The sequence below is a fragment of the Lycorma delicatula genome, chromosome 12, assembly GCF_047948215.1.
Source record: "Lycorma delicatula isolate Av1 chromosome 12, ASM4794821v1, whole genome shotgun sequence".
Classification (NCBI taxonomy): Eukaryota; Metazoa; Arthropoda; class Insecta; order Hemiptera; family Fulgoridae; genus Lycorma; species Lycorma delicatula.
This window is the reverse complement of record NC_134466.1, coordinates 57,017,416-57,042,512: the sequence shown is the minus strand read 5'-3', so window position 1 is coordinate 57,042,512 and position 25,097 is coordinate 57,017,416. Positions and strand designations below refer to the sequence as shown.

General features: G+C 29.9%; 1 long non-coding RNA gene across 1 annotated transcript in view; it reads right to left on the bottom strand.

The window, feature by feature from the left end:
- Nucleotides 1–25,097, bottom strand: part of LOC142333219 (uncharacterized) — a 62,998-nt gene that overhangs the window by 11,445 nt on the left and 26,456 nt on the right. The window contains exons 3-4 of the long non-coding RNA XR_012758557.1: nt 16,916–17,009; nt 784–857 (exon numbers count right to left, since the gene is read on the bottom strand). This is a non-coding gene — a long non-coding RNA (uncharacterized LOC142333219). The remainder of the gene's footprint in view (nt 1–783; nt 858–16,915; nt 17,010–25,097) is intronic.

Sequence of the window (25,097 nt, the reverse complement as noted above, 5' to 3'; positions counted from 1 at the left end):
TCAAACTTATTTGTTTTGTAAGAGATAATTTAAGGTACGTGTTCACCAAATTTCATTAAAATACCTAATCCATTCTTAGGATTTACATCTTTGTTTTTAATTGGCAGACAGCAGAGAAAAAATGAAACAAGGTAGGTAATTTATCCATAAACCTTTTTTGGTCATTTTCATGTCCTGAGTTGGTCCCTTAAGTCTGATGAAAGGTCTGATTTTAAGGAACCAAATTATTTAATTTTCTTCGATTATACTTTAATAAATCTTTGTTTTTTTAATTTGAACAAATATTAATAAAATGTAATATAGTTTTTAACTTAAGGTGCATATAATAATTATTATTATTAGAATTTTATTTAATCTAAATTTATTAAACACCTCCCATGACAATCTGAAGATAAGTCAGAAACATTACAAAAAAAATTAATTGGGGATTAATATTTTAATTTAAAAAAAAATAAATAACACACATTAGTGTGATAAAAACAAAAAAAAAAAACAACATAATTTTGTATTTCAGAGAACTTGAACAAGTACATCAGCAACTGTGAATTATTGAACAAAATGAAAAACCACGTTACCACCACTGCGGTATTCTTGTTGTAACAAAACCTGTAGATTGTAAAAATCAATAGATGCTTCTCTCTAAAGTAAAACTATGTATAAAAATTCTCTTTCATAAAAAACCAAACGAATAAAAATATTGATTACACAATAAAAAATATTCTGGTTAAGTTATTTTATGTATAATTTACTATGATTGATGTAATTGCTAGGATGGTGACTTACAAATTAACTAGTTATTTTTTCATTCTTCCGAATTATCTTCTTCCATATCATGGAACATCTTCTTTTTAAAACACCTGGAGTAAGACAGAAAAAAAATACACAATAATTATTATTTACTATAATTTTTAATCCATAAGGTAAAATTTATACCGTTATGCAGTTAATGTAAAAAATATCATTTACACAACCATAATTATTATCTTGGACATTACTCTATTACTAATAGAGTAACAATTACAGAATATGAAACAGAATATTGCCAGCCTCTGTGGCACGAGTGGTAGCATCTTATCCTTTCATCTGAAGGTCCCAGGTTCGATTCCTGGTCAGGCAGGCATTTTTCATAAGCTAAAAAAATTAAATTTCACATCATAATTATTATATAGAAATCAGAATTAATTATTCTGATGTACATTTTCTAAATTACTTAAATGGTAGATTTTCAAAATAAAAAATTATATTGTTAAACCAATTCGGTGATAATATCTTTATTTTATTGCATCATCGCTGCTTATTATTGTATTATGGTGACAATAAACTAATAGAGTAATAATTACAGAATACTTCCAGCCTTTGTGGCGTGAGTGGTAGTGTCTCATTCTTTCATTTGAAGGTCCCGGGTTCGAATCCTGGTCAGGCATGGCATTTTTCATAAGCTAAAAAAATTAAATTTCATACTCCTATAAGCTTTCAGTTTGAATTTTATCAAATAAAAAAAAATTACAGAATTCATCATGATTTGCTATTCTGGCTGGTGACAGGTTCTTTACATCTCTGATGTTTCTTGATGTTTCTATTAATTTCTGTCCCAGCCTTCTCCTTCATTCCCTTATAGTTTCCAATCTTTACCTCATCTATTAACTTCATTTTTCTTCTTTGTCACTTCCTTTCTCTTTTACTGCAGTAGTAGAAATTCCAATTTTTATAACAACATGCTCTATCAAGTTGACTTTTCTTTTGAGACTTCCCACATAAGTGTTCTTTCTTCTTTAATCCTGTTCATTATTTCCTCATTCTTCATTAATCCACCCATCCTTCTCCATATTCACATTTCAAAAACCTACCAATGTCTGTGTTTCAGTTCCATATAACAAAACACTCCATGAATATAGCTAAACTTTAAGTCCAGGCTTTTACTAAATATTAATTTGCTTTTTTTTTGAAGACTTCCTTTGCCGTAGCTATCCTTACAAAACTACAAGAGATAATTATTATATTATTATAAAATTATAGAATAATAGTGGTACTTACGTATTAACGCCACCGCAGCTACAGCTTTATTTAAAAACAAAGTAGTCAATTGGATTTCGGTGGAAAATGAACAGTCTCTTTATTAATTTTAATAAATGGTTATTTATATTTATTTATTTTATAAATATAATTTAACCAAACTTAACCTACGCTCGCTAACCTTGACTAATTAACACCATGATTTTTTGAGTATTTATTTAATAAATTCAGTAATTATTGCAATTATTTATTATTTACATAATCAAAACACTCCTGTTAATTAGTCAAGGTTAGTGAGCGTAGGTTAAGTTTGGTTAAATTATATTTATAAATAAATAAATATAAATAACCATTTATTAAAATTAATAAAGAGACTATTTTGAATCTATGTTAAACTCTATATCGGCCCATTTTCCACCGAAATCCGATTGACTACTTTGTTTTTAAATAAAGCTGCAGCTGTGGTGGTGTTAATACTAAGTACCATAATAATTAATCAGTGCTTAGTATTATAAATTAACAATGAATAGACTGATGTCATTGTGATGTTCATGAACAGTAAATAAAAACTAACAGAAAAACTTGAACAGTAAAATATAAAAATAACAACATATTCCTTTAATTCTTGGAAGAAATTTCTTTTTGCTATTTATTTTCTTTTTTTACCAAAATATCTCAAATTTTGTATAAGTAGAAATTTTTTTTTTTTTTAATAAGGGAACTGTTTTTTTTATAAACCTACCCATATGTTATATAAAAAAAAGTAAAATAAAATAAACTTCTTGTAGTTAAAAAAAAAACCACCTGTAAAAGTAAAAAACCATTCTTCTTCAATTGTACTTCAAATTTTAATTTTTTAATTTTGAACAAATATTAATAAAATGTAATATAGGTTTTTACTTAAGGTATATATAATAATAATAATTATTATTTTAATTTTATTTTATTTTAATTTATTAAAAATAGTTTCTTTTACCAAAATGACTAGAGAGAAAGCTCTCTAGAAAAAAAAATTTCCTTTTACAATTTTATTTTAATAACTATCCAGATTTTTACTCAACTATTTCATAACAAGGATGGTATATTTTTATGTTTTATACACCAGAACAAGTGTATAAACCTTTATGAAATAGATATAGAATGGTTCACCTTCAAAGAGTGAATTATATAAGATATATGATGGTTTAAACTGGATAAAAATATTAACAGTCTACACTATTTTATCAAAGATGAAACATCAAAATTGGTTTGAAATTCATCAAATAAAAAAATTTTGAAAAATACGATTTAATTTATTAATAATATAACAGATTCCTAAGCAAAATTATACAAGGTTATTTTCAAAATTTTAACAATATACTGCTTTGTATGAATAGTTACGAGAATATTAATATATACAAATAAATTTAAAAAAATATTAATATAATAAAATAAATATAAAAAAGTTATTAAAAATAAAAATATTATGGAATTAATGTAATTAATTCAGAGAGGTTTCTGTTGAGAGCCAGACTAAGGAATGACTCATGAAAAAGGGCAGCAGCTCTTTCAGTAGTTGTTAAGGGTGTAGGTGAGAAGGACTTACAGCCATAAACATCACTCAATCTTCTGACTATTGTGCAGCTGAAAGCAATGAAAAACTAGAGCTCCTTTTTTTCAAAAAAATATAACTCTCTGCATTTTCATGTAACAAAGATAGAAGCGCCTTCCTTGGTAAAATATTCCAGAGGTAAACTAGTCCCCCGTTCGGATCTTCAGGTTAGGACTATTAAGGAAGGGGTCACCAGAAAATTAAAAACTAACATTCTATGAGTCAGAGTGTGAAATGTTAGAAGTCTAAAAAAGGTTGGCAGGTTAGAAAATTTAAAGAGGAAAATGGATAGGTTAAATGTAGGTGTAGTAGGAATTAGCGAGGTTTGGTGGGAAGAGGAAAAGAACTTTTGGTCAGATGATTTTAGAATAATTAACACAGCTTCATATAAAGGGCAGGCAGGAGTAAGTTTCGTAATGAACAAGAAGATAGGGAAGAGAGTAGAGTACTTCAAAATGCATAGCGACATTGAAGTAAGGATAAAATCAAAACCTAATCTGACAACGATTGTTAATGTTTATATGCCTACCAGTGACCATAATGATGATGAGGTAGAATACATTTTGAGGAGGAATTCTTAATAAAAAGATAAGGTAGAAAATGTAGAAGAATGGGAGAATGTTAAAAAGGAAACTCTTAAATCAGCAGAAGGAACTTAGGCAGAACAAAGAGAACTGGTAGAAAACCTTGGATATCAGAGGATAAATTGCAGCTGATGGGTGAACATAGAAAATATAAGAATGCTAGTAATGAAGAAAGTAAAAGGAAATATCGACAATTAAGAAATAGTATAAACAGGAAGTGCAAACTAGTGAAAGAAGAGTGGATTAAAGAAAAGTGTTCAGAAATGGAAATAGAAATGATCACTGGTAAAATAGATGGAGCATACAGGAACGTTAAGGAAAATTTTGTGGCACATAATTTAAAATCTAATTAAGTGCAAAAGAAAGATGGTGCACCGATTTACAAAAGGAAAGGTCGATAGGTGGGTGGAATATATTGAAGAGTTATATGGAAGAAAGAATTAAAAAATTATGTTATAGAGGAAGAAGAGGGAACCGAAGAGGATGAAAGGGGAGAAACAATACTGAGATCTGAATTTAAGAGAGCATTAACAGATCTGATAGGCAGAAAGGCTCCTGGAATAGACGGAATACCTGTACAATTACTGTGCTGTGCAGGTGAGGAAGCGATTGATAGATTATACAAACGGTTGTGTAATATTTACGAAAAAAGGTAAGTTCCATCAGAAGAGTGTTGCAGTCATGATACCAAAGAAAGCAAGAGCAAATAAATGTGAAGAATACAGAACAATTAGCTTAATTACACACATATCAAATGTCTTAACTAGAATTCTGTATAGAAGATTAGAGAGGAGAGTGGAATAAATGGCAAGAGAAGACCAATTTAGTTTCAGGAGCAGAGGGACAAGGAAACCAATGTTAGTGTTCAGATTAATAGTAGAAGGAAGATTAAAGAAAAACAAACCAACATAATTGGCATTTATAGACCTAGAAAAGGCATTCGGTAATGTAGACTGCAGTAAAATGTTGAGCATTTAAAAAAAATTACGGTTCAAGTACAGAGATAGAAGAACAACTGCTAACATTTAAAGGTACCAAATAGCAACAGTAATAACTGAAGAACATAAGAAAGAAGCCGTAATAAGAAAGGGAGTCTGACAAGGGTGTTCCCTACCCCTATTACTTTACATAGAATCTGAAATAGAATTTACATAGAATTTGTAATCTTTACATAGAACTAGCAGTTAATGATGTTATAGAACAATTTAGATTTGGAGTAACAGTACAAGGTGAAAAGATAAAGATGCTATGATTTGCTGATGATATAATAATTCTAGCTGAGTAAAAAGAGTTATAAGAAACAATGAATGGCATGGACAAAGTCCTACGCAAGAACTACCAGAGGAAAATAAACAAGAACAAAACGAAAGTAATGATATGCATTAGAAATAATGTAGATAGACCACTGAATATAAAAATAGGAAGAGGAAAGATTATGGAGGTAGAAGAATTTTGTTATTTGGGAAGTAGAATTAATAAAGACGGACGAAGCAGGAGTGATATACAATGCTGAACAGAACAGGCAAAACGAACCTTCAGTCAGAAATATAATTTTTTTACATAAAAAATTAATGTAAATGTCAGGAAAACAGTTTTGAAAGTATATGTTTGGAGTGTCGCTTTTATATGGACGTGAAACTTTGACGATCGGAGTACCTGAGAAGAAAAGATTAGGTGCTTTTGATAAATAAATATGATAACATTTTTTTAAAAATTAAAATAAAAATCAGTTATATTGATCTATTTCGTAGATCATTTTTGCGATTTGGCAGCTAAATCTTCAACAAAGTATATCAACAGTATATAAAGGATCTTCTGAAGAGCCATATCATCGCCTACTTAGATCCAATATGAGACATTTTAATAGTTGGCTTATCTTTCTCTTCTGCTCTTCCATAAATTTATCTAATTTTTGTACTACAACAGAAATAATTTATCACCTCATTTATACTCAACAGCAAACGCTGTAAACTTTCAATCAACCATTCTTCTGTATCAGTAATACGCAAAATATCCAACTATAATACTTAAAATTTTTTAATAAGTCAGGTATGTGATGAGGCAGTCAACAGTTGTGATCGTTATGCATCATTGTGATTTTTGTAGCCATGATTTTCAAATGTATCATGACCATATTTTTTCCAAATCCATTATTTAAGCAATATTTTTACATCCTAATGCTGTAAATTTTAATTTAATATTTAATGCTTTCACTATCTGAATCAGGTTGTAGTAATTTCCATTTTGGTAGATTATCATTTATACCTCGTTTCTAACTATTCAATTTGTTTTGATCTAGAGATCGGATAAGAGATGCAAAATAAAAGTGACAGAAGTATCACTTTTTCTTTTATTTACTATATTGTTATTAATTTTTTTTATAATAAGATCAAAATGTGGTGTGTGCATATATGTATATTATTTTATTATAGTGTAATTAAAAAAAAGCAATCAGATAACATAGAATTTACTGTACTATAAAATTTGTTGTCACAGGAATATAATTGTATTTTTTTCAATCTTTTCCTTCTAAACAGGACTCAACAAAATATAATTGTGTATTCTAGTTTTCAAGTTTATTATGCTCACTTAATTGACTTGAAAAATTTACAATATTACAAATGTAATGAATTGAGTTTAATTTTAATTATCAGTATGTTTTTAGTTATAGTATATAGTAATAATTTGAAATTTAAAACCATGACTATTTTAAGAACAATGTATTGTTAATAAATAACTAAAACCACATAAATTTATGTGTAGAAAAATTATATTACAAAAATTACATTGCCAAGAAAATATCTAAGAACATTGTTCTTCTAAGAACCAAACTGATGTACATACTGCATGATGAAGTTAGATGATCAGTATCAATTTGCTTGTTTTCCTGATTATACTTGAATTCATTGATTCGGTGGGAACAATTATATAGTCAAGACTGAGTTATTTACATTAACATCAACTATTAAATTAATCAGTCTCATAAGTTCATACTATTTGGCTAAAATTTAAATTTATTTTTTTTTATTTTAGAAGGAATTATGGATCGTGTAATTAATGCTACATGGAGACCTGGTTTTGCAGTAATTAAACCACTTATAAATGATATTGTCAGTACAGCATTTACAGAAATATTTAATAAAGCATTCAATGGACTCAGCATTTTACATCTTGTATCACCATAGAATATTTGAATATTATTTAATCTGTAAAACAACTGTTATAATTATTATATCATGTACAAATAAAATTAGCAATAGATAAAAAATTGAAAGAAGTTAAATAGATAAGCACAACAAAGTAGATAAGTTGTAAAATCATGGAAGTAACAGTAAACTGAGAATAAAATGAGAGGATACAACAAAAAATTGAAGGCCTAAAATGAAAGGAATGAAAGAAGCTTGGAATACAAGTAATGGTATTTGTAATTAATAGTTGGATAATAAAATAGAGATAACTCTTGTTGCTAGCATCAACGAAAATGGCAAAAAAGTGTATAAAAACAATTCACTTTCTAAATACATCAAAAGGGGTGCTTACAAGAGTACATTTTTCTTCATATGAAAATGGAGAATATAATCTAATATTTATTCATATGTATACAATAGACAGTTAACATAATTACAGTTTATTACATTATTATTAAACAGTAATAATTATATAAATAACACACATCCAGTTGGAGACATATGAATAAAACAAAATTTAAATTTCACAAAACTATTAACATTTTCTTAATAACAAAATAACAGTACAGTCACTGATAATGCAAGATCTATTGAAAATGTTATGATACAATTAAAAAAATTAATTTGAAGTAAATTTGATCTCATGTATTGTTACAAAAAAAAGTTATAAAACTTTAAATTTAAGATTATTTCTAAAGGAATTTGTTCTTTTCTAAAATACATAATTATAAAAATAACTGCAACATGTAATTGCAATTTCTATTGTAAATAATTTTGCGTTGTTTCCTATAAAAAAAGAATTATATGTCCTAGACTTTCTTGTAGCTGTAATATATCTAGATTATCTAAAGATATAAACAGCACCAATCAAAAGAGTAATGATATTTATTATACAGTCAAACCCTGTACAGAAACGAATGAAAGTGTTGCTTCTAGGTATGTATATTAATTGCATCTCCAAGGGTCTCTCATAATGATATACTTACTTACTAGCCAATGCCCACTCTTGGCTGTTGAGCCATTTTGTGATGCACTGACCATTATAGATGGACTTCTGTGTAAACAGGGCCTTCATCATCCATCTGTGAGTGGTCCAGAGTTCTGCAGGTCCCCACATGGTCTGCATGTCACAATTCTTTCTAGCATGCAACATTATAATACATAACTTCTTTATTTTAGATTAATTTTGAATTAACCTATGATATGAGATTTAAAAATTTGTTAAAACTTTATTAATTTGCACGTGTCAGTGATGCACCTTGTAATATTTAACAATATGTTCACATTATCCAAGTAAACACTGCATTAAGTAAATTTGTTATTTCTGCAACTGCTGTGCATTTGGGATTAGGCTTCTATTGGCTTGTAAATCTTCTCAAGACACGATAATTATAAGCTAATAAAATAATATAAAATTCATTTACGCATGGGTTTGCCAATCACAGAAATAATATACCTTTTTTCAATTGATAGTTATAGTAGTCATAAAATAAACAATTGTAAATCAGTGGTCTACTTTACTTTCAATGTTCTCTCTTTAGGGTCCAAAAATATTCAGCTAGCACGCTTGGATCCCACTTATTCTGGTGCTGCTTTTCCATATGTAACATATCCTGATGGAACTGTTCACCATTTTCATCGGTAATTGCTCCTAGAGTCAGTGGAAAGAAATCAAACTGTGAATCCAAGAAATGAATCTTCAGTGACATATTGCATCCCATGATTTTATAAGATTTTAAAAGATCATCCACTGTCTTTATAATTTTTGGATTTATGGTTTCCTAAGAAGTTCTGGCAAATTCTCGTAAAAGATTTCCATGCAGCTTTCTCTATGTCATTTAACATACTACTAAAGTTGTCATCTTTAAATAAATCTCTAATTTGAGGTTCTACAAAGATTTCTTCTATTGAGTTTTGTTTCACTAATTTTTGGAAACTTATTTTTTAACTAAGTGAATCCAAACACACTTTGATCCATTGCTTTCACAAAGTCTTTCATAAGCCCCAGCTTTATGTGGATTGGAGGTAAATAAACCTTTTTTGAATCAACAAGTGGTGCATTAACAACTTTTCTGGAGTTAATACTGTTTGGTTTGGCCACTCTTTCTGTACGTAACGATTTTTTTCAGTCTCTGTTGTCCCACTCGTAAAGAAAACAACAGTATTTGAAGAAAGCAAGTTGAAGACCTAGCGACAGAGCAATTACTTTCAAGTTACCACAGATATTCCATTGAAATTCTTCATACTTTATTTTATCTAACAGAAGTTTCTTTAAGATCTGTAACGTAAGCTAGTGGTACTGACGGAAACTCATTCCCAATGTGTAGAAGACAACTTTCACAGCAGCTTTAGACAAATCAATAAACAAACCCAACTCTTCTGTTTTGTACTGACGATGAAATTATTCAATTACAGACAACACATTGTTACAAGAAAACAAATCCATCTTCAAATACAAAGAAATTCTTGAAGTCATTATGTTTATTTCTAAGAACACCTCCTTTTATTTCTTGGTGTGGGAGGTTGCAACCTTTTAATTGTAAGCCTAAAATATCTGCCTCCTTTTTTGATAAATTTAGATCTCATACAAGGTCACTAAGGTCCCCTTGTGTTTGTAAATGTGGTTTATCAGACGAACACGAAGCTTCATAGTTTGGATAAACACTTATATCATTATCCTCTGCCAAATCTTTGTGTTGTTGATCATTGTTAAGTATAATTTTTTCTGGTGGTTTAGGCACAGGCAGTTTTTCACTGTGAACCACAGCCTCATGGCAGGTGGTAAGTTAGAGTGTGAAATGGTGTGCTCTGATTTTGAACTAATGCCTGCAATATTAGTCAGTCAAAAGTAACAACTGGTGGCATGATCTGTTGGTTCCCAATAAATCATTGGAACAGCAAAGTCCTTGTGCTGAGAACTCTTTTTGACCAGCCTATAAGAAGTCTGACACAAGCAGCACAACAAATGTGAGGAAATGAGCACAACCAATGTTTGTCATGAACACCAACTTTGCAGCCAAAAGAAAGCTCATAACATTTTTTGATGAGAGGAGTAAAATTACGTTACTGAAATTTAAATATTACCTCGCCACAAATGTAGCAAAACTGTCCAGGAGGTTTACACAATTTCAAGGCATTTTGCAGAATCATACAATATACAAACATTACAAAGATATTCACATGTTTTGAATTCAAAAAATGAAATGTAAATTTAGAATATGTGGTAACTGAAAAATGTTTACACTGAATTATATTATATCATCACATACACACAAAAGATGTACAGATGTCAACAGAGTGAATACTGAACACAGACTGGATATGGTTTGAACCAGTAACTCAGACATAAACAAAACAGATGTTGCTTGTGGCATCACTTTGACAAACAATGACGGTTAAGTCTGTACGAAAGCCATGTTGGTTCATTTTAGAATTGCATAATCCCACAATTATGACTAATTATTATATTGTTCTATGCTATTGCAGACTTTCTTTCAAATCAAACTAATTATTTTTAAATCCTTAATCCATACAATTTTTTTTATTCATTTATGTATTATAAATGCATATAACTGTAATATAATTGTATAATTTCCATAACATTTATAACACTGAACTGGGTGTAACCTAAAAACTAAGGAGGATAGAAAAATTTTGTTAACTTTTTTGAATTCAAGTAGAAAAATACATATAAATACCACTTCTACTTGCTCTGGGACAAAATATTGTACACCAGTGTTATTACCAGCTGTATAGTAAAATTCAAAGCTAAAACTAATGTAGATTTAGAGATCACTCTCGGCTGAACCAGAAACATACATCACAAATTACCTATTTAACAATTTGCTTTTCTAGTCTGACTCTTATCGTAAGTTTCAATTAGTTAATTTTACAAATTTCTCTTTTAGCCTCTTTGTAGTTTTACTAATTGAAAAAAATTACATTCAATGTTTTTTACTATTAATTCATTTTTTAAATCTTTTTTGTCATCATCAATCAAAACTGTCCTAGAGATTGAAAAAGAATACTTAAAATTCAAAGAAATTTAGTTTTGAAAACAGCCATTAAGATTTTCCAGAGGAAATTAATGATATTAAATTTAATGTTTTTTATTTGCTTTAGATCTTAGTCTAATGGTTCATTGAGCACATATTAGTGCCTTAAGCCTTTAAGGGCATTAAAACAGAATGGTACACTATCTTTCTGAAAATAAATGCTGTTTGCAATCTTGAGTTTATCAATTTGAAGAAAGAAATGTTTTTTAACATATCAATATAAACATACTGAAGAGCATTGCAATTACAAGACTTTTCATTAAATCACATTTAACATAGACATTTTTAGGCTATGAGCAAGAAGGTGAATTACTTCAATCTACCCTGATATATTAACAGGATTGCCCATACCTTATTATATCCCTTTTCACTATTATCAATTCTGCGGATCCATGCTGAAGATGCCAAATTTAAGAAGTCAATACTTGCTTGGTGTCTGGTAGAAAGGGTGCCAGTGGAGTGATTAAGGAATTTAGTTTCCTATTTATTGTTTTAACAAGCACGATAATGTTTTAAGTATGTGTGTGTGTGAATGCATATGTATGTTTAAATAATAAAGCCTTGCCTCAAAATCTTAAATAAAAAAAAAAAAACTTTAGAAAAATCAGAATACTTCTCACAATATATACACTGGTTTTCACTTTTCATATTTATGAATGTGCTGATTAAAATATCGATTTATATGAAAAAAAAATTTCATCAGTAAAAATTATAATTTAAAAATGGTTAACATTTTCTTTAATCAATCTTGGATTTCTTGCAACAATTTAATTTTATATCCATGTAATGAAACCTTTTATTTAGATTTCTGTACATTTCTGTAGTCACAGTGAGATTTTATCAAGGGATAAAATCTCTTAATCTCACTTAGGACTCTTAATGGAAGAATTTATGGGTTTCTTTAGATGCTGTTGGTATCTGTTTTTAAGAGACATATTGTTTTCAGTTGAATTAATTATAATATTTTGATTTTGTTTCAGCGGTTACTTTTTAATACACATATGCTTAAATGAATATTGAATGAAGTTATTGATTTAAGTTTAGCAAATCATAAAAAAATATAAAACATCATAAAAAAATATTGAATTTCTAGAGTAAAAAACATAGTAGGGATGAAATTCCTATAACAGAGTACGAATGGGGGATATCCAATGTTATAAAGATAATTTTTGAAAATGTCTCTAATGCTCCTAAAACCTCACCATTATGTTATTACAACCCGCTAATGTAAATGTGTAGCAAAAAGTTGTAGAAACACCTCATTTTTATCAATAAAGACATGTGTAATAATACTTTTAACTTTTTATACACTCTGTACTAAAAAAAAATTATAAAAAAAAATGTTATACATACATTAGTTACTATAATTTCCATCTGAACACACTTTGCAAATGTTTAACTAAATAATTAACACAGAATATTAAGCCTTTCTATCAAAAATGGTACATTTTTAAAATGTTAACTTTGCCAATTTTTGGTTAAATATTATTCATTTCATGTACCATAGTTTATAAAAGTTCATAAAGTGTTTCATTTTGTTAGTAGAAATGCTTAGTGTTCTGTTACATAACTTCTATGTAACATAATACTTACATATTCTGCTCAATATTTCTCTGATAAATTTTGTGAATATTATTTATCTGTATCAATTAATTTTTACTTTTGTATAAAAAAAGAAATTAAATGATTATTTTTTGAAGTAGAAATCATTAATTGATTATTGCTTTGATAATTTGTTATAAACAAGAACAATAATTTTTGTATTATTCCACTTTTTTTTTTTAATACCTTTTACAACATTTTATGTCAGGTATTATTGATTATACAGTGATTCATGGAGAATGTAACAAACTTTTAGGATATGTACTACTGATGAAAATAATGAAAAAAGTTCATATAAACATAGGTTTGGAAACGCTTTGTTAACAAGGGGACTAGTGAAAGATTTCTGCATTTTTGGTAAAACTAATCTAGACTGTAATTCCTCAGATCAAAATTAAGGATGAGATTTAGTGGTTTTAAATGAAATCTGACCTGAAAAAAAAATCTGATGTGGATAACACATGACTTCATTGTACGTCTATTAAATTACATTTACACATTTTTTTAAAATGAAAAGTACATAAAATTTTATTTCATTAAAAACTTCTGATATTCTTTCTTTTTTTTTGTTATTGAATTATTATTCATCGTAAAATTTTTTTTACAATGAGATGTTAAAATTATTAATATTTAATTTAAAAGAAACTTAAAAAAAAAAAGGAGGTGAAGTCTGATTTGAACCAATGTGCCCCTTTCCCTATGATCCAAAAATTTCATTAATTAAAATTTATTTGGCTGTAACTCTGGAACCAATGAAAATATGTACCACTTATATCGTTGAAAAGCTCTCAATGAGGGCTTATTTCTGCAGTTAAGAAAAAGTCAAAAATCCAAATTCTTTGATTTTGGGCTTTTTTGGACACTTTTGGTTCAGTTGATTACAATCAAAAGGAGAACGATGTTCCCCTTTTACAACGATCCTAAACCCAAAATTTCAACATCCTACGGCTAATAATTTTTGAGTTATGCGAGATACATAAGTATGTACAGATGTCATACTGAAACTGATCAAATGGATTCAGTGATGGTCAAAATGGATATTTCCATTGAAATCTAGAAACCCAAGAGTTTTCGTGATCACAATACTTCCTTTACTTCATACAAGGAAGTAATAGGTCCTAGAATTGTATTTTTAGTTGTTTACGAGAAATTTGGTGTAAAGGACAACAGGTTAGATTAAAAACAATGAAAGTACTTTATATTTGGCGTAAAATAACTGTTAAATGTGTAATAAACAAACAGAAGTTTTAAACAAAACTTACAGTGAATTTAATTCTGAATGATATGAATAAAGCCAAAAAAAAATAAATACAAACAAAAGAATTTTTAAGTTGATAAAAAACCTCGGCCTTTCACCCATTCGAATCCCGGTCAAGCATGGCACGATTTTCACACATGCTACAAAACAGTCATCTCATCCTCTGTGGAATGAATTGCTTGACTGCGAACCTGGAGGTAAAACCAAAAAAAAGTTGATAAAAAAACAAAACATATCAAAAACATGACAGACTTTAACAAGGTGTTAAAGAAAATGAAATTTTCAACATTATAAAACAAAAGAATAAATATTTTAGAAAAATAACAAATACAAACAATAAAACTGATTTTCAAACAATTAAATACGAGTAAAAACTGCTGAAAATGTCCTCCACCACACCGGATTCAGCACTCTGCTTGACAAAGTCTTTAATGACATTTATCCTTTATCCCAAATTTCTCAAAAACTATTAAAAATGTAGTTCTAGGATCTATTTTTTCAATATTTTAGGTCAGATTTCATATAAAACCACTAAATTTACCACTTTATGTGGGGGTCTAACGATTACAACCAAGAATTTTACCAATGGCGCAGAAATCAGGGAAAAATCTTTCGCCAGCTCTCACTATGTAACTTATGTTTTTGTGAACTTTCATCTTTATTTTCAACAGTAGAACATATCCTAAAAGTATGTTACATTCCTCGTGAATCATTTTGTATAAATTTTTCAAAAAAAAAAAAGAAAGAAAACAGGATTAAAGAAATATATATATATATTTTCTTGTCTTCAAATCCAGCACAGTTGTCGTTTATTTCTTATCACTGCATTTTACTCTTAATTATACTTATTAATTTATACTGCATTTCTATCACTAGGTCATTTAATGACAAAACCTGTGATGGGGAGGAGTGTTATTCCAAGATAATATTAATAGTACGTAAAATACTGTAGCGATCATTAGCTTATAAAAATAAAACTAACTGAGAAAAATTAAAATGGTAGATGGATACCACCTTTCGAGTCCTAGTTAGGTTTTTTGAACTCTCTCTCTCTTCAAAATTAATAGTTTACTGCTTTTCCTATTTGTAAATTCATCCCAAATGTAACTGCAACTAAAAAAAAGAATCTGGGCCTCAATAAAATACAAATAAACATGTGTCAGCAGTGAAAATAATAACTTGTTTACAGCTGGTTATCATGTTTTATTGTTGACAAGACTTTTTATTTCCATATCTATTGAAGGTTTTATTTCTCCTTTGTTTCCAGTGTGGGACTATAATTGTAAAACATAAAGCTGGTTTTTTTTTTTTTTGTTAAAAATGTATTTCATATACACGGACCAAACATTGATGTTCCACATCACAATGCTTTGAGAAACATGATCAGTAAGTTTCAAGAAACTGTATCTGTCAAACATACGATCAGGTCCAGGGCATCATCCATCTTGTTAAAGGAAAAGTTGGATGATGTCTCTCATTGTATAACTAACTCTTAAGTCCTGAAACTTCCATCAAAAAATTAGTACAGCAGACTGAAATTTCAAACATTAGTTCACTCAGAATGCTAAATAAATACTTTAAACTACATTTGTACAAAATAACTGTAGTGCAAAAGTTAAATAATACTGATTTTCCTGAATGTGTTAAATATTGCTAGTACTTTTGGGATATTATAAATAAAAAAGAAAAGTTCTAGATGTAACAATTTTTTCACATGATATCTGGTTTCATATCAGGCATGTCAATAACCAGATCAGTGGGGTTTAACATATAAATAATCATCATGAGATTTTGGAACAAAGATTACATTAAGAAAAATTTGGAATTTATTGCAGTTTACCATGTAAGCGGATAATTATTCAGTTTTTCTATTGAACAACTAAATAACTGAACAAGAAAAAGGAGCAACAGAGCATACTGAATATTTCACTAAATGTTTTGCATGAAGTTTACGTCTACGACATCATTAAATAGAACTATTAATATTTATGTAGCTATTAATGTTTAAAAAATTTAAGCAGCTGATAATTGGAAATTTTCAAACTTATTTATTTTGTGGAAGATATTATTAGGTATATATTTGCCAAATTTCATTAAAATCTCTTATTTATTCCTAAAATGAACATTTTTTTTTATGGAAAAAAAATCACAAAATGGCAGACAGAGAGAAAATGAAACAAAGTAGGGGGGCATTTATCCATACAAATTTTGGTTGTTCATTTTGATGTGAATTGGTCCCTTAAGTTGGAACAATCCTCCCAGGACAATCTGAACATAACAGTCAGAAAAATCACAAAAAAAAAATTAAACATATATTGGTGTGATAAGATACAGAAAACATAATTTTTTATTATGTAGAACATGAAGTAGTAGTATAACATTAACTATGAATAAATCAACAAAATAAAAAAAATACGCTACCACTATTGCACTATTCTTGTCACAGCAAAACTTGTAGATTCTAAAAAATCAATAGATGCTTCTCACTAAAGCACAAAATATGCATAAAAAAAAACAAATGTTCTTTTAATAAAAATATTAGTAGCACAATAAAAAATGTTCTGGTTAAGTTACTTTATATATAATTTACTACGATTGATGTAACTGTTAGGATGGTGACTTACAAATTAATTAGTTAGATCTGTTATTTTTTAATTTTTCCAAATTATCTCCTTCCATATCACAGAACATCTTTATCAAAATGGCTGTACGATAAGACTGAAAAATAAAAAATAAAATACACATTAACATTTATTTACTACAATTTTCAATATGTTAAGTAAAACAATAATTTACATGGTTATAAAATTAATGTAAAAAATTATCATTTCAATCATGATTATGCTGGTCATTATTTATTATTTTTCTATATAATAATATCAATATATGAATTTTAATATCATCTGATGATAAAATGACAAAAAATTTAATAAAAAATAAAACAGAAATAACTGAATCAAAAGCCAGCCTAAAATACTTTTTTATCAAACAGTTTCTTCAACAGTCACATAATCTATTATTGCTAGATTATTATACTTCCTCAGTAATAATTCACCAACATTTAGTAACTAGACTTTTCCAAATTCTAAATGACAACTCCGTATTTAATTAATTTCGCTATTAATTGAATCCCAATAACCAAAATGCACCACTAGTAACACATGCGTGTAAATGAAAATAACATGTTTTCTCCTTGCATTTTAGAAAAAGTATTTCATTATAGTATTCAAAATCTGTGGTAATTTATTATAATTAGATTCAGTCCCTCTGTGGGTTGACTGTTCCTGTCCACTACCCTTTCCCTTAACATATTCTTTGTCCATTCTTCCTTAGATAATTACCTAAAATTAAAAGAAATAAAAATTGTTGTTTTTATCTCTCCTGTTATCTGTCCCAGACTTTAATATAATTGGGATACATATAATTTACTCTTAAATTACTCTGAAAGTAATGATATTCACTATACAGCTAGTACCTTAACTGAACAGAGTGAATAGGATACTGATCCTACAGTATATTTTCTTTATTGAAAAGGGCAGCAGGAGAACGACTTATTTCTCGCTTTCCCCAATAAACCTAGCATAAATTTTTTCTTGAAAATTAATAAGTTTTAAAAAGTGAACTGTAACTCATGTTAGATTGTCTACAAACACTGCAATTATGGCACTTAATAAAATGATAGAATTACTTATTCTGATGGCTCCCATTTTAAATCTTTTAATTACGTAAATGGTAGACTTTTAAAATAAAAAATTATACTGTTAAATTGATTTGATGACAATATTTTTAATTTTATTCCATCAGCATCACTTACTATTAAAAGTTATGATGAAAATACAATAAGAGAGTAATAGTTACAGAATATGTAATAGAATATCTTAAGAGAATTCATCATCACTTGGTACTCTGGCTGGTAGTAGGTCCTTTACATCTCTGATGTCTCCATTAATTTCTACGTCAAGACTTCATTCTTCTTCTTTTTCTTCCACTTCCTTTCTCTTGCAGTTGTAGAGACTCCACTTCCTATAACCACATGTCCTATCCAGTTTTCTTTTCTTTTGAGACTTCCTGCATAAACGTTTGTTCTTAAATCCTGTTCATTATTTCCTCTTTCTTCACTTTACTCATTCATCCTTCATGATATTCACATTTCATAAACCTCTCAATGTCCATGTTTCACTTCCATATAACAACACACTACATGAGAATAGCATTTGGCTAACCTATCTCTTTCTTAACTTTGTAATTTCAGACTTTTACTAAATAGTAATTTGCTTTTTTTATTAAAGGATTCCTTTGACATTGCTATCCTTACAGAATTAGAAGATAAAATTATTGTATTACTGCAAAATTATAAAATAATAATTAATCACTGCTTAGTATTAAAATTTATGTTGAATAGACTGATGTCATTGTGAGGTTCACGTTAAAAAAATAAATAAAAAAGAATAGAAAAATTTTAACAGTAAAATATAAAAACAATAATCTATCAATCCTTGGAAGAGATTTCTTTTTGACACTCATTTGCTTATTTTTGTCAAGATACCTGCTTTCTCATATTTTGTGAGTTATTTTTTTTTTTTTAAGTAAGGGAAGTATTTGATATAAACCTACCCATATTTATACAAAATAAAGGCCTTTCACAGAGAAGGGGATTAGTATGCTTAATTTCTTGATGGCAGTGGATGATTCCATTTTTCATTAGTTTACATTTAAATCACTACATCACTACTCGCTACATCACTTTGTATTCTACTTACATTCCTTTGTAAACTACTTACATTACTTCTGATAGGATTACGTGGAATTAAAGGAATTAAAGGATTAAAGGAATTAAGGATCATTAGTCGAACACACATTATTGATGAATCATGTAGTGGATGTCCTTTTAAAGTGACTAAACCACAAATGAAAGAAAAAGTTCATAAAATCATATTGGCAGATTGTGACAATGAAAAGTTGGCAGAGTCTGTAGGCATGTCAGCAGAACACATGCACAATATTTTGCCAAAACAGTTGGGCATGAACAAGTATGTGGTAATGGATGCTGCTGCTAAAAACAGTGACAAAAAAATTTCAAGCAAATGTCTCAATCTCTTTCGATGAAATCCAGAGGAATTTTTATATCGATTTGTGATGAGACTAATCTTGCTCCCAGAGACTATCACTTATTTCCTAACCTAAAAAAATACCTTGGAGGTTAGAGATTGCCGCCAAAGATGGCTATTTTACAAAGTTGGATAAATTGACATACTGAACAGTCATAAGTGCTCTTGTGAAACCCTGAACTATGCTTATAAACCATAATGGTGATTATATTGAAAAAAAAAAAAAATCAAAATATACCCAGAAAAATGTCATTTTCTTATCCAAGCCTGGAAATCGTCACCTCACCATCGTACTACTAAAAATGTAAAATAAACTAAAACATCTAGTTAAAAAAAACAGCCCTTAAAAGTAAAAAGTAATTATTCTTCAATTATGTAAATTTTGATTTTTTAAAATCAGAACTAATAAATATTAATAAAATGTAATGTAATTTTTATTTAAAGATTTAATTTTAATTAAATTTATTTAAAATAATCTTTCACCAAAATGGCTACAGAAAAAGCACACTGGAAAAAAAATAATTCTTACAATTTTATTTTAACAACTATGTGGATTTTTAATTATCTACTTCAAAACAAGAATGGTATATTTTTATATCTTATACCCGAGGACAACCGTATAAACGTTTGTGAAATATATATTGAATGATTCACCTTTCAATGTGTGAATTATATAAGACATAATGATTTTTAATGGAATTTTTAACAGAATAAAAAGTTAACAACCTACACTATTTTGTCCAAGAAGAAATATCAATATTGATTTGAAACATCAAATAAAAAAAGCTTGAAAAATGGGATTTAAACAATAAAATATGTATTACAGATTTCTGTAAGAAAATTATACATCATTATTTTCAAAATTTGAAAAACAAATTGCTTTGTATATATAGTTATGAAAATATTGATATATACAAATAATTTTAAATACTGTTAATTAATGTAAATGAAAATAACTATAAACAGGTCATTAAAAATTAAAATATTATGGAATTAATATTGCTTATTTAATATAATAATACGTATAAAATAAATCCTGCTAACGCTAGAAGAAAAGTGACCTCATGTTATAAAAAGTAATAAAATGTATCGTTTGAATATGATTTTACAATATTTAAATTTTTTTATCAATAAGGTATTAAATTTTTTATCCTCATCCCAGAATTAGGCATTGGATGTATAAAAATTTGAAGAAAAATTTAAATTCAAAAGTATTATTTAGTTTGCCGAACAGTACAAATACAACAAAATGATTAAAAATCATGTTTTTCAAAGCACATAAAAACAAAGATTTAAATGAATCAATATGTTTGAATAATATGAAATTAACAAATACACTATACCTGATAAAAACAGTGTATTTAACAAATAAACTCAATATATTGTTTAGTTATAGGGGTCTTAATGTTTTAAGGTGGGTAATGTAAACAATACTGAAAAACTCCTCTGAGGATGTTGTAAATAATTATGTCAAAAAGGTCTAAGAAACAGTTTCATTAATTTAAAGGCAAATAATTTATATATCTTTTTTAATTCTATAAAATTTGTAGAGCCTGTACATCCATTTTTAGGTTAAACTAGCAGACACGGCAATGCTTCGCTATTGCTAGATTTTAGTATATATATCAAGTATATGAATGCAATTAAAAGTTTGGTAAACATTAAAAAACAGACTATTATGGAACTTCACAAAATTAACCTTTTACTTTATGCCCTTTTACTTCTGTCTATTTCCCCTTTCCTATTTTCTTTATTTCCTCTTCCCATTTTCCCTTTTTCCTTTCTCTCCCTTTTTCTTTTCCCCTTTCAATTTTCTTCTTACCCTTTCCTCCTTTCCCTATTTTTCCCATTTTCCTGTTTCCCTTTTTTCGTTTTTTATTTTCTCCCTTGTCACCTTTTTCCCGTGCGTGAATCGGTCCAGTAGTATTATAGTCTATAGCAGACACACATACGAGCATTTCCTTTTATATATATATATATATATATATATAAAGAAGAAAGTCTGTTAGTATATTTGTTTTTTTCGTAAATATATAGCGGGTACAGGTTTTGCAAAAATTTATCTTTTCACGTAACTAATGCTGTAATTATAATTAGCATCATATTGGAATGCACTGAGATTCAAATCAACATGAGTGATTGTTCTGGTTTGAGCAGTGCTCACTCGAATGGTTTGCAGTCTGGATTCTCATTGCTCGTTTGTTTCTGATGAATGGGCTCGAGCATGAAGTTCTTTGTCGGTTTCCAATCTCACTTTTTGTTGCTCATTTGTTTCTGATGAACGGGCTCGAACATTACGTTCTCGATTGGATTCCAATCGCACTTCTCGTTGCTAGTTTGTTTCTGATGTTCGTATTGCCTTTTTCTCTCCCAATCGATTTAGTGGTAAAAGTTCGGGCGGCCATGTGGAAATTGTGAAGAGGCAGGGAGGCCAAGGTATTTGGGATGCGGTTTTGATCCAGGCCTGTACCGGAGCAGAACGGTGATCTCAATGCACTGGTTCTAAATTTCAAACAATTGCCCATCTTCCGTCTTCGGAGGTTTTACAGTCTTGCAATGAAAGCATGGCAGCAAGAATGGCACACCACGACTAAGGGAAGGTTCATGTATACAGGATCTGGGGGGATAGTATGCTCCTCCTTTGTTTTTAAGGGCAACAGGAGCCCAAGTGCCCTCCAACCATGTAAATTTAAACCAATATTTATTTCGGTTCCACCTGGCAGCTGATGAGCTGTGCACTTGCAGGAAGATCATCAAATTAGCATATGATGTTTGATTGCCCTGCTCTTGGGAAGGCCAGAGACCGGGCCACCCTGGAACTTAGAGGTCAAGAGGAAAATTGGTTGCTCATAAATGGTGAGTAAGAATGGCGAGAGCCGCATTGTCGGACCGTGTGAGAGTTCCTCAAGGAGGTTGCTTTGTTCAACTGATATTGGTAGATTAGTTAAGGGTAAAGTATAATAACTCCTACCGTGCTGCTGTGGGAAGCTAATCCAGAGATAATGGCTGGCCACCAGCCAGACAAAGTTCTAAGCGCTTTAAATGGCGGACAGGTACTAGCTGGCATTCAGTGACCAAGGCGTGTCAGGAAATTACTGTCTTTTTAATATAATAACAAGTGGTGTGCCTCCCCGGTTTAGTTTTATTGTATGACAAGTGAACGGTTGAGACACATAAGCAGGTGGTGTAAGGCACCTTATTTAGTCCGCTCATGCTGTTAGGTAAGCTCACTAGGAGCTATTAAATTATTGGTCGCTAAACTGCGTTTGAGACACAGTAGCTGTTTTTGGCACGGACATTTGGTCTTATGCTCTAGGGCGACCGAATGGGGTGGTGGCGGAAGAAATGCCAGTTAACCAATACCTAACCAACCAATTCCCACCACTGTGCAATAATACAGGGTGATTCAAAGAAACGGGAAATTTTGAAAGTTGTGTTGGTAGCCGTGGGCGATTGGTACCACTTGATAAGTGGCGCCAGCCTCTCTACCCTAACCTGCCATTTAGTTGTCATGGAATGGTGCACAACGTGCATTTGCTATCAAAGCGTTTTACAAAAACAATGACAATGTGGAGGGAGCGCGTAGAGAATTTCACCGTCATTTTAATCTGGGACGGCACGACCGTGTTCCATCAGCACATGCAATTAAAATATGGATTCCTAATTTTGAGGGAACCGGTTCGGCAATGAAAAAGAAATCTCCAGGCTGTGAGCGAACCGTCCATACACCACAGAATGTTCAAGCTTTACAAGATGATGTCAACACGAAGTCCACATCGGTCAATCCGTCGTCTCTCAGCATCTTTACAATTTCATAGTTCAAGTGTTCGAAGAATGTTAATGAAGGACTTGCAATTCCATCCATACAAGTTGCAGATCGTCCAGGAACTGAAACCGAACCATGCAGTTGTGCGAGCACAATTCTGTAATGTAATGCTTCAGAAGATAAATGATAACGAAGAGTTTGTTCACGAACTGTGGATGTCAGATGAAGCGCATTTCCACCTCAGTGGATTTGTTAACAAGCAAAATTTCAGATACTGGGCACAAGAAAATTCTACGCAGCTACACCAGCGTCCGTTGCACAGCCAGAAAGTGACCGTGTGGTGTGCTATGTCATCTTACGGTGTTATAGGCCCTTATTTTTTTGAGGATGACAACGGTCTTGCGATTACAGTGACGTCGGCTGGTTACGTAGCCTTGCTTGAAACGTTTGTTGTGGAACAACAAAAGAGATTTCCACCGATTCTTAACACAGCCTGGTTTCAACAAGACGGAGCAACGTCACATACTGCACGAATATCGATGGCAGCTGTACGCCGATTTTTTGGACAACGTGTCATTTCACGAAACGGTGACATTAGATGGCCTCCCAGATCGCCTGATCTCTCAGCTTGCGATTACTTTTTGTGGGGTCACCTTAAAAGCGAAGTGTTCCACAGTAGACCTGCTACAACGGAAGAACTGAAGGCAATGATCCGAGAAGCAATTGCGGAAATTCCAGTTGAGATGTTACGTCAAACCATGAACAATTTAACTAAGAGACTTCGTGAGGTCACCTGCAAGATGTCATCTTTAAAAAATAAACTAAAATGTATGTATCCTAAAATGGCAACATTTATACAATTACATGAAATAAAATTCATTTTCTAAAAAAATGTTTTCATTGTTATTTAATTTTTTAAATTTCCCGTTTCTTTGAATCACCCTGTATGACGTAGTTATTACTTACTGTTCTTTTTTTTAATTTATGGAAAACTAACTATTATAGAGGAACTATTATTTTACTCAGCATTCTTTTAGCATTATGATATGACAACGCTTGATTGTGCTAGTTATTAATTATTATTTCATTTTTCAACAGAAAAAAAAGGAATTCTCAATTACTCAAAAAGCAATAAATCTCTCCTGTACTAAGAGTATGAGTATTCAAAATACAGAGAAAACAATAGCGAAGTGATTACGTGGAAATATAAAGTTTACTTTTCCACAAAATGCAAAGCGTTCTTAAAAAGGCAGAAAGAAAATATTATTGGAGACATTCCACATCACTACCACAATTTCGATCTACAGAAAGTAAAAAAAAAAAAAATAAAGACCAAGATGAAAGAAGCTATGAGCAGTTGGGGTCACTCTACGAAATGTAATGGGGAATAATATTTTAACTTAGGAGAATAAGGATGTTTTAGAACAGTTACTGAAACAATTTTCGCTAACATAAAGCCTTGCATGACACAAATAACCTGCTTATATTCCGAATACAACCAGGTCTGAATTTTATATACCAGACTAATAAATGGATCTAATTTTACACGATACAGGTGCTGATGATCCTGATAGAATTCTGGCAATTGGGAATGACGAGTTGCTTAAAGAATCGAACAAAGATGTTATTTTTGGAGGGAACTTTTGATAAAGCACCAAACATTTTTTATAAACTTTATACATGGCAAACTAAGGTTGGAAATTTATTTCCACCCTGTATTTATTTCCTTTTACAAAAGAAGAATTTAGAAACATACAGCCAAATGTTTGCCATTTTACAATTGGTGCAGAATCTGACACCAGACAAAAGGTTCTTCTAGATTTTGAAAAAAACTTATATGTCTGCTGCTCGAGTTGCTTTCCCACAGGCAGAAGTAAAAGAGTGTTATTTCCACCTTAACCAAAGTGTAATTAGAAAAATTAACAGCTCTGG